The sequence below is a fragment of the Notamacropus eugenii genome, chromosome 3 (genome assembly GCF_028372415.1).
Source record: "Notamacropus eugenii isolate mMacEug1 chromosome 3, mMacEug1.pri_v2, whole genome shotgun sequence".
In the NCBI taxonomy this organism is placed as follows: Eukaryota; Metazoa; Chordata; class Mammalia; order Diprotodontia; family Macropodidae; genus Notamacropus; species Notamacropus eugenii.
In genome coordinates, this window is record NC_092874.1 from 174,534,059 (window position 1) to 174,546,122 (window position 12,064).

The 12,064-nt window shown below is 35.5% G+C and overlaps 1 long non-coding RNA gene across 1 annotated transcript; it reads right to left on the reverse strand.

Moving 5' to 3' along the window:
* Positions 1-307: 307 nt before the first annotated feature.
* LOC140533535 (uncharacterized) lies at positions 308-8,208 on the reverse strand. The gene is made up of 2 exons (XR_011976958.1): positions 3,059-8,208; positions 308-2,339 (listed from the first exon to the last, which is right to left on the reverse strand). It is a non-coding gene; the product is annotated as an uncharacterized lncRNA (long non-coding RNA).
* Positions 8,209-12,064: the final 3,856 nt, after the last annotated feature.

The window sequence follows — 12,064 nt, forward strand, 5'->3', positions numbered from 1 at the left end:
TTGAAGATTAAGTTAGACCTACAAAAAATCTCTATTGTGGGAAGGAGTTTGCACACTGGGATTTCCCTCTATGGAAGAAACTATTGGTCTCTATCAAAAAAATTAACAAATCCTTCTAAACCATAATATTATAGGGAAAAAAGAAATAGCAGATATGAGAAAAACTTTAATTCTTATAAAAATTCAAAGTATTATGTATTCTATAATTCCTTAAGAGTTGCAAGATATGTTTATGAGTATTTATTAAGGTCCTACTATGTGCCAGAATCTATTGTGAAGTGGAAATACAAAGACAAAGATGAAAAACTTCAGATCTTCAAGTTTTTATTCTTTTGGTGAGGCAACACATATGTATGTACATACATATACGTGCATACACAACTATAGGTATAAGCTTAAAAGGGCAATTTTAAGATCACATGAATGTATAAACATGAAAATATATAGAAAATGGGATGAAGTATGTCATTAGTACATTTAGGAATCAGGAAGGGCCTCATGTAGAATTTAATGCTTTGAGCTGAACTTGAAGGGAAGCAAGGATTTTAAGAAGTGAATATGAGAAAGGAATGCATTCTAAACATAAGAAATACTCTGAGAAAAATCAAAACAAGGGAAGATGTAGTGTTATGGATGAGAAGCAATAGAAAGGCCAATTTAGCTGGAATATGAAGTTTGTCAAGAGACACAAGGTTAGAGAAGTAGATTGGATTCAAGTTGTGATGGTTTTCTATGCCTAATATAAGAGTTTTTGTTTGATCTTAGCAACAATAGGGAGCCACTGAAATTTTGAGTAGGGAAGTGATGTGGTAAGACCTGGCCTTTAGAAAAATCACTTTGGCAGCTGTGTGTAAGATGAATTCGAGAGATTTGAGGTAGGGAGATCAATTATGAAGCTATTGTAGTAGTCTAGGTCAGAGCCGACTAGGACCTGAACTACACTGATGACCGTGTAGATAGGGAGAATGGGATGATGCAAGAAATGATATACAAATAGAATTGACAAGATGTTGCCAGTGATTGATTCAACATGTGGATTAAGGATAATGACATGCCAAAATGACAGAACAATAGAGTAGCTTTACTTCCAGCTCTTTTCCCATGCTCATCAAATTTTCAGAGGTAGGTTGATTAGATGTATGAGTTACTGGCTAATTAGTACCCAGAATGGGAAAAAAAAAAAAAAACTCTCTGCAAATTCAGATTTGAGAATTTTGTGAAATTATAAAAAATACCCTCAACTTCCACATCTTTTAGCTCAGTAATTCAAATTGTAATCTTTCATGTTATAGAAGAGAAAACGTATTCTTAAAAATGCAAATTTTCATTTTAAAATGAAGCATTTCTATTGAAGTACACAAATGTGGGTCTTAATTTTTGTTCCCAGGCTACCAAGAAGCTGAGTTCCACTAGAAACAAATAGGGTAGGAAGTTTTAGTATGCAGAAAGCACTTGCTTAGAGTTGATTCACCTGCCAGTTGTGATTAATTTGCTATTTCTTACAATGTCTCACTTTGATTATTAATGATAATGATTTGATTTATGAGTTCTGTCCACTGAATATTCTCAATTTCCAAAGATGTATCCTTTTGGAGGAAAAAAAAAGTGAGAGAGAGGAGAGAGCAAGAGAGAGCATATCTCTTGGGGAGATAGTGAGTCAGGTAATGGAATGTGGCATCATTTACTTCTAGGCTCCAGTTCAAATCTATCTCCCCATATTTTCCTTTGGAGTAGTTGGAAATCTGAAAGCTAGGGCACAGATATTGTACATAATGAATGAGAGAGGGAAATCCATTATTACACCTCTGTTCTGTTGCTTTGTCTCTGTTTGTGTTGTAGGACTAGAGAACATTTGGGACCAAGGCTTTTGGTTTAGTAAAACTCAAATTAGTCTGGGCAGAGAATTAAATCATAGATACTGTTCTGAATACTAAGATGTTGTTGCAATTCAGACTATCTGTAGAAGCTGAGATTTTTAAGATAGAATGCTACTATGCTAGTTAACAGAACAGTCAACATAAAGATTAAAATAATTTGATCTCAATGGTACAATATGCATCCTCAACAGACTGTCAAATTCTGTGACAGATGTATACCTTGGTTGATTCAGAAAAAGAAATTTCAGAGAATGCCATTTTGATACTTCCTCCCATCCCGTTTTTAGGCAAACAACTACAAAATAATGAAAAACAATTGAAAAAATGAAGACTAGTCTTTTCTGATGAATGGCTGAGGTAAATTTGAGGTAACCATAGCCAAAGGATTCATATCTGTATTCTGCGTATATACTTCATTGTAGAGACAGGTAACTGGTGATGTCTTTTTCCCATTCCTTTTATCTGGATTTTGGAAAAACAACACATGAAATGGCAAGAGGTAAAACAGAAGGTTTTTGACATGCACGATTAAGTATCTCTAATTTATATTATGAAACACCAGTAGCTACATGGTACTATTTCATTCCATACAATTGGAAAAATACAGATCCATCCCTCCTCCTAAAATTCAACTCTTATGCTTTTTCATTTATTCTGTTCAAAATGCAAGGTCAAATCTGGTCAGTATGTTGTTTATCAATAGAAAATTAGTTCCTGTCTTTGACAAATGTGAGACAAAAATATTTCTGTGTAATATTTTATCAAAAAAGGTGAAAAAAGTTTATTTGCTCTCCCACAGGATAGAGAAATGTATATTTTAAGCTGATATTGTCATTAATTTAAAAAAAAGATTCTGTTCTGAAATACAATTTCATTATTTGGCAACCTTTCTTGAGTATCCATTGAGTGCTAAGCATTATATCATTAATAATACTTAACATTCAAAAGATTTTCATAAAAATCTCCTTTGATCCCTATACAGATCTTACAAAATGCTCAACTGATAGGATAAGAGAGAAAGAAGGAGAAGAAAGGATCAAATATAGTGCCAAAGTTATGAACCTCGATGACCGGGAGGATGAAACTACCCTCATCAAAAATTGGGAAGTTTAGAGCACAATTATTATTTAATTGTAGGATAGATAATGAGCTCTATTTTGGAAATGCTGAATTTGAAATACCTGTTGGACATCCAGTAGGATTTCTTGTGGGCAGTTGTCAGTGCAAAAGTGGAGAAAGAGGAGGGCTGGATATACAGATTTTTGGGTCTTCTGTAACCACATGATCTTGAAGGAGATGATGATATCTTCAAGATGGCACACATGTAGGAAAAAGAGAAGATATCTTTATTCCCTCTGGAAAATGAGCCTTTTGAAACACTCAGGATAAGGAAGCAGGAAATCTATGAGGATCCTGAAATGGAGTCTGAAAAACTGGAGAGTAATTCTACAAGTAGGAAGAAAGCCAGAATTATCTAAAAGTGCATTGGGTTACCTTATGGTTTGTTTGACTCCTCTTGATTGAAAATCATCAAGTATAACCTAGATGATCTCTTGTTAAATGTGCTATAGAGGGAAGTCTTTTTCTTTCTCATATATAGGTTGGACCACATGGCATCTGATGAAGCTTTTCCAATTCTGAAATTCTATGAGTCTACAATATGTTGAAGTCCCTCGGTAGGATGGCAGAGGTTAGGTTGTTGAGAAAGTATGCCTATTGGGTACTAAACTACTTGAGAATGATAGAAGAAAGAACTTGAGGCTGGTATGTAACAACATCAAGAATCTGGGAAGGATCATATAAAAGGATGAGTCATAATGGAAGAGAGAAATTGTTAAATGATAATGGTAGAAAGAGAGTCTAGAACTGGCTGTGAGGCTTAAGGTATGTGTTAGCTCCTATAGGCTCAGCATGTTAGGGAATATGACAAAAAGAATAGCTAGCACTGAAGATGGTGTCCAATAATTAAGTATTTTCCAGAAAGATCCAGGTATCTGTGAGCTCAGTAAAATGGGAAGTATACAAGAAGAACTCAAAGATGAGACATTTGTTGACAATTGGCAGATGGAAATTGAGAACAGAAGAGAAGGACTGAAAGTGGTATGATTGAGCTGGATGGGAAAAACAATATGGGGAAAGCCAGAAAAGAAATAAGGCTCTCCCAATGGGAGATGTCAATTCTGAGTCATCAATCTATTAATCCACAAGCATTTATTAAGCTTCATGTACCAAGAACTGTGCTACGATGTAGGGATACAGACCCAAATGAATTAGTCATTTGGGAAAAGGGAACAAGCATTTATTAAGCATGTACTATGTGCCAAACACTGTACTGCTTTACAGATATTATCTCATTTGGTCCTTACATAAACCCAAAGAAGTAAATGCATTTTAGAGCTGAGAAAATTGGGGTAGACAAAGGTTAAGGGACTTAAGTGCTCAGAATCACATAGCTAGTAAGTGTTTGAAATTGAATTTGAACTGGGCTCCTGGCCCAGCATTCTAGGTACTATGTCACCTAGTAGAGGAAAAGAGGAGTCTTGCTTGTCTATCACTATTAAATAGTTAGTCTCTTCCTAACAGAACTGTGTCTTGAGAGAAGACAATACTGGTGAACTTGAGAGCTCTGAACACCAGGGAGCCAGAGATGATGACAGCAGGAAATTCAAGTTGAATTTTAGGTCTCCAGACACTGAGCTAAGTGAGCATGTGGTAACAACTAAGTAGTTACAACTCAGCATGGTAGTAGATGAGACAGTCAGAACATAGCACACATGTGCAGTATGAGTTCTATTCTCTGCCAGTCCTGATGTCTGAATCTCTAGGCCTTTTGCCATTCAAGCTGGCATCTTTAGCCCTAGTCAGGACAGCCCAAAGTCTCTACCCATGATCCAAGTCTTGCTAGCTCCAGGAATAATGTCTCAATTCCAATGCCATTAACCCTAGGTCCTTCAAGTTCTCATCTTCCTAGCTTCAGCTATGATGTGAGTGTAGGGAAAAGTTGTTGCCTGAGTTCCAAGTGTTTATGACTCCAGGAAAGTTATCTGAAGCTAGACTGCTAGTCAGTACTAGACTTTTCTCTTATTGTCTAGGCTTTGGTGCTCAAGGCATCTTATCTTTCCAGCATTACACTTTTGCCCAGATAAGGAAAGTGAGACAAAGAGAGGCTGAGATTTGTCTAAGTAAATGCCAAAACTTGAAAACAATCCTCCTGATTCTTGGTCTTTCAACTATAGGGACATGTATGCTCACATGGTACAGTGGAGTATCTTCATACTCAGCCTGATTCTCTTGATTTGTGGGATGGCAAATTCTAGTCCATGCACTGTCTGAGAGGTAGGGAGAATAATGAGTTTTCCACATTAATAGTGTACAGGTTGCTGTGGTTGGTGGTAAAGGGATTGGATTTAGAGACAGGCATTTTGATGTCAACTCTGTCACTTGCTGGTTGCATGATAATAAGTAAGTTATTTAAACTTCTCTGAGTCTCAGTTTCCTTATCTGTAAAGTTAGAACAATAAAACACGTGCTTACAAGATCAGTGTAAAAATGAAAGGAATTAATGTATCAGGCCTAACACAAAGCAGACAGCTTTGTAAACCACTGAGCATTACATGGAGTATAGCAAAAGTCTTAATACAGTTTAAAACTATTAAAGCTTAAAACTGTACTAAGACTTTTGGTACCCCCCCCATATAAATATTATCTATTAAAAGAAAGTCCAAATTATTCCCTATATTACCCTATATATTATTCCCAGATTGTAAATTTCCTTTAAGCCACTGAGGGACTTAATATCTCATTAAGCTATGGTCATCTACTAACAATTTAATCTAATCAAATGATCACATTAGCTAAGGTTTTATTTATCAGGATACTAGAAAAAAAGAAAGCCCTACAGGACAAAAAGTATTCAATAAAGTGTGTATGTTTTCAAATGCATTTTAAACGTCAGAGGATAGCAAGGACAGAAATTTTAAAAGACCTTGATCTTAAGGAACTTAAATTCACTTTTGATTGGGCTTGGGGACAAAAGGAAAAATAATCCATAACATAAGAGAATCTCATGAAGAATCTAGGAGGAAGGCTGAATTAAAGGAAAATGCTAAAGAGGCAAAGAGAGATACTGAAAGTGAGATAGACTGGCTTTTTCAAACAAATTTTCACATTTATTCCAAGGGAAGGCTCTGCATATCTGTTCATGTTCCTAAGTGGTCCTCTTTAAAAGTAGAAGACCACAAATACTCATTTCAAAGATATTTATATCCGAGCTATAATTGTGGAGCCAGGAAAATTTGGCATTATTAATTTTCTACATCTCTTTTAAGTATGCTTCCAGAAAGCCCTACTCTATTAAAGAAAAAGCCAGTTTTGGACCAATATACTAGAGGGCTTATTTTGGCCTTCCTTATTCTGGAAGTGCAAAAATCCTGGATAGCAGCTATTCTTTTCCCCTTAACCAAAACTCATTAAATGGATTTTTTGTCTTATTTTTCAGGACAACTACTATCAGTTGATTGTCAGATTAGGAAGGAGACAACAAATTAGTTTGAGGCAAAGGGTTAATTCCTTGAAAGGTACACAGATTATTAACTATCAGTGTGTGTATACACACACACACACACACACACACACATATCACTAATATGGCTATTTGCACTGTAATGGTCAAACTCCATTTTAAAATATGTAGACTGATATTTAGTGATTAGCTTTCAAGCATTAAGAAAACAGGGAAAATATTTTGGTGTGGAATTTCCTAGTGCTCTTCCAGTTAAATTATATAAGTGACTGTCTATTTCATCATAAATGTACTTCTCCTGACCACACCTGATAGCTGAGGGATCATTGCTTCCCATTAGCTATAAACCTGATGTAAAGCGAGACTACAGAAAGAAAGCAGGGGGACTCTTTGGGAACAGAACCCATTGGTCAAAGAGTCACAGACTTTTAGAATTGGCAGAGATCTTTAAGAGCATATAGTCTAATTATTTCCTAATAAAGATGTTCGAAGACATTAAGTGAGTTAAGGTCATATCATGAGTTAGGTGATAGAGCCAGGTTTAGAAATTAGGTTTCCTGATTCCCAAATAAAATATGTTTTTTAAGATCAGTTAATCAATAAGTCACCATTAAAGTGCTTACTATGTATCAAGCACTACGTTATATGCTACAGATACAAAGACAAAAATCATAGTATCAGTGTTTTCAAAGAATTTATGTTCTTCATTGCATTACATATTACATTATATTACAAGTTCATGTTGGTCTCAACCATCTAGGTTTTATGTTTCCAATTCTGAAACATTTTCATCAAACACCAATTCATCCATGCAGCTACTAAATTAACGACCTTATTTTGAGCTGGATATCCAGTAGGTATCTTAAATTCAACATGTCCAAAACCAAACTGATTATTTTCCCCCTAAATTCTCCCCAGCCTCATAGCTTAAATATCATCTTCTGTTTCTCCATATCCAATAGCATTTCTCCATATCCACATCTCTCACCTTCCCCTACATTCTATCTGTTGCCAAGGCTTGTTGATTTCACCTTTGCCACATCTCTCTATACACCATTATCTCCACGGATACTGCCACCACTCAGATGTAGGTCCTCACTCACTCATACTTGTACTACATAGCCTATTGGTGAGTCTGCCTGCCTCAAGTCTCTCCTCACTCTAATCCATCCTCCAGTGATCAAAGTGATTTTCCTAGAGGGAAGTTCTGATCAGGTGACCCCCTACTCAAAAAATTCCAAAGTCTTCCTATCATCTTCAGGATCAAATACAAAATCTGTTTGACATTCAAAGCCCTTCATAATGCAGCATGCCTCTTAAATTTCCAGTTTTCTTATTCTATGAATAAAATGCTCCATCTCTTGGCTCCAGACATTTTCTCTGGCTGTCTTCCCTACTTGGAATGTTCTCTTTACTTACCTCTAACCCCTGGCTTCTCAGGTTTCTTTCAAGCCCCAACTGAAACCCTGTCTTCTATAGGAAGACTTTCCCAATCTCACTGATTTCCAGTGCCTTTCTTCTTTTAATTATTCCCCCTTTTCCTGTATATAGCTTGTTTATACATAGGAGTTTGCTTGTTTTCTCTCCCTCAATAGACTATGAGTTCCTTGTCTTTTCTTCTTGTTGTATCCACATCGCCTGGTACACAGTAGGTTCTTCATACATTTTATTGACTATTATACATTTCTAGGATGCTGTTCATATAGAAAGCACAAGGTACTTACTTTACCACATCTGTACAACCTAAAAAAAGTAGGAAATAGAATAAATCCCATTTAATTAATGTAGTGGAGAGAATGAACTCATTAGAACAAGAATTCATTTCTTAATAATAATAAAAATCATTATTAATAACAACTTTTAAAAAATAATAAAACAGTATATAATATATTATTGTTATGTTATATAATTATTTCATATAGTGTTACATGATAGTATGTATTAAAATTAGACAATACAATTATAATACTATGTAATATAACAGCAACTTAGTATAATATAATAAGCTATTGATAATAATGAGTATTTATATAGCATCTTAAGGTTTTCAAAGCTCTTTAAAAATATTATCTCATTATTATCTTCACAACAACCATGAGAGGTAAGTGTTGTTACTTATCTCCATTTTATACATGAGGAAATTGAGGGAGATAGAGATTAAGTGACTTGCCTAGAGTCAAACAGCTAATATGTGAAGTAAGGTCTTCATGATTCCAGCGCTTTGTGCACTGTGGCACCTAGCTGCCTACCTACCATAATAACAACAACAAACCATACAAAGGGCTCTAAGATTTACAAAGCCCCTTCCTCACAACAACTCTGAGAGATAAATAATACAGGCATTATTGGATCCATTTTACAAAAGGAGAAGGCGAGAATATGGGAGATTAAGTGGTCCAGATAGCAGTCAGTCCCAGAATTAAATCCAGATTTTCTGATTTTAAACTTCAATCCACTTCCTATTTTTTTCAATCTTATAATAATAAATAGGAGAATGATAAAAATTATGCTGAGGATGAATGATAATAATCATGAAGTACACTAATTTTTGCCTGATTTTTTCTAAACATTATCATATTTGAAAAGTACCCATCCATGTATGATATCAAAGCCAGAGTCAGTGAAGGATTCTCTAAGACTAAGGGACCACTAACAGATCTTTTCTCCAATAGAGGCATTTGGGGGAGGGGAATGTGTGAAAGTTAGATACAAATCCATATTTAATATCTCCCTTAAAAAATGTCTCTTCTGGTTTATAGGGTCAACGCTGAGGAGCCATGCAGAATCTTTCTGTCCAAAAATAATATAGTTATTTTGCCAGAAGAGGGATCAAGAAAAAGTCCTTGATGGATTCTTCAATCGCTTCCACTGTATCCCTTTTAACCTGTCAGTGATTTACTCCTGTGGGAAATAATAACACTACCTACCCCGCTGGGGAGTTGTGAGATTCAGTAAGAAACTTGATTAAATTCTGTCATATAACTGTTTAATCCATGATATATCTTGTCCATCAGATGTGAAAACCCCATTATGCACCTTAGAGTTTCGCAACACTTTAACACATCACATCAAACAAAAGGGGATGGGAACAAAATGGTATCATGATATAAGAATGAAAGAATTGATCGATATTAAGTACCACATGGCACATGGATTTCACTTCCTGCTCCATCACACAACAAGAACCACACAAAGCACAGACATTCTTACTATCTGTTGATGCAGAATCAAAGGGAATTTTTTGAAGAGTAAATTCTCATTGCCATGTACTGGGAATCAAGCCCTTGTTACTCTTAATGGATGTTGCATGCCAAATTCCCCTGGCCTACGGCTGAAAATTTCCCCTAAAAAGACCTGGAAGGAATTCAAGACAGCAAAGGGCTTGAATAAAACCCTCCTTAATGTGTATTGTACATTTTTATTACCATGAGATGACACATTATAATTATTCCCTTAAATTATGTGAGAAAGCTCTAAAACACATCAATAACAAATGATGGTGTCCTTAAACTAAACCAATTTGGTACTAGTGTATTCAAAGAAGGAGATGAAATGGGAAAATGTTCCATAGGGCCCACAGAGCTGATAAACATTCATGACATGGATAATTAAAATGACCCTGATGACAGAGACAGAACAGTCAACTTCTGGTGGACTTCAATGTCTGTCCGAAGGGATAAACAAATTTTTTGACCTGGTCAGAGATAAATGATCATTATTTTTTGGTATGCACTTTTTAAGAAAGAAATTGTTTCCTGGAAAAATAAAATAAAATCAGAATAGACAATGGAGGGAGGAGGGGCTATCTTCTCTGTGTAAATAGCCCTTTTACATTAGTTCATTAGAATTTGACTCAAATTTTTTTGTAAGTTAAAGGTAGGACAAGGGGAAATTTTTTTATTATGAGTTTTGCTTGTTTTTACTGAATAAAAAATATTTGAGAAGAAACAAAAGGAGCAATAATTTGCATTTGTCTTTCAGCTTTGATGACATCTTTTTGCACCTACATGGTCCATTAAAAGTCAACAGAATTCTTTACTGCTAAGTCATACATAAGGAATTTGGATTGAGAAAGAATTATCTTTAGGTTCTTTCCATATGAATTTGCATCTGGGAGATTTTTACAAAGCACAATAGAATTTTCTATCTTAAATTAAATTAAAATTTCAGATAGTAGCCCAAAGTTTTTCTGCTTTCATTGGACTTGGTCTTCACTGGACTTGATTTTGCCTTCATTTCGTATAGGATTGAAAGGATGATTTTTCCCCCTTCCCTTTCTGGCATTCCTTAGGCTGGTGGGTGCACATGCAGGTAGAGGCAGGTTTCCTAGTGCAGCCTCAACAGGGCTTTTTAGAAATGGCTGGATCCCAGCTGGAGGTGATGCACTGTAGGTGGAGGCTGGCTCTTCCATCACTTGATTGAAGATCAAAACAGCTTTTGTTTTTGCAAATGCATTTTAAAAGCAAAAACCTCAGAGCATTTAAAAGTAACACTTCTGCTACCTTCAAGTCAGAAGGGCTGGAAGCCATTTTGTAGAGTTTTTCAAAAGTTAAGTTGCTGGAACTCTTTAAGCAGGAAGCCAGAACAGAAAAGAAATCTTAGCTGAACTCATTTCAATTTAATCTAAAGCAATTTATTAAGTATTACTAAGGACCTACTATATGCAAGATAGTGCTCTAAGTATTGGAGATGAAAAGACAAAAGGAAAAATAATCTCTGATCTCAAGGACTTTATATTGTGCTGTTGAGGTATATCTTTATACAGATAAATAAGTACAAAACAATTTGAAGCGGAAGATAGAGAATGTTAGCAACTAAGTGGATCAGAAAAAGCTTCCTCAAAAACAGCACTTTTCCTCAAAGTTTTGTGTCATCCATCTCTTTGGTAGTGTGGTTAACACTTATGGACCCCTCTCCAAGAGTAAAATGTTTAAATGCATAAATAAAATGCATAGGGCTACAAAGAAAACCAAATATATTGAAATATAGTCACGGAAATACATATATTAACATTTTTTTTCACAGCCCTAAGAAGTGACTCATTATTTTCCTTTAAGAAAGTAAACATTATAAAAGATAGAGGGGTGGGGAGAAGAAAGAGAAGTATACATTCAAGGGAGGGGGAAAGAAAGCTTATTTAATAGAGTAGAAGATGGAGGTGCAGTTTGGGAAGAAAGGAAGTCAGTTTTGTGTAACACTAATCGCTTGAAAGAGGGCAAATGTGAAGTAAATTTGGAAATGTGATGTGGAGCCATACTGCAAAGGAATGAAAATGGCAAGGTAAGGGTTTTTGTTTAGTTTGTTTGTTTTGTTTTGTTTTAATCAGAGGGACAATAAGGATCCACTAAAAAAAATGTGAGAATGTCATAGGTCAGACCTTTTCTTTAAGAAGATTGTGTTTAGTGGCCATATGGACCTTAGATATGGGAGAGAATGGAAGCAAGGAGAACAATCTGGAAATAGTATAGGAGACATGAAGGGAATCTGGATTCATATGGTAGCTTTCCAAGGTGAGATAGTAGGATATACATGAGGGGTATTGTAGCACTGAACTGACAAGATGTGCAATTAATTGGTGCATGTGCTTGTCCTTCGTTGCCAAAGAAGACCATACCATCAGAGAAATAATTTCTTGACTTGCACTTGACTTTGTTTTGAGGGAGGG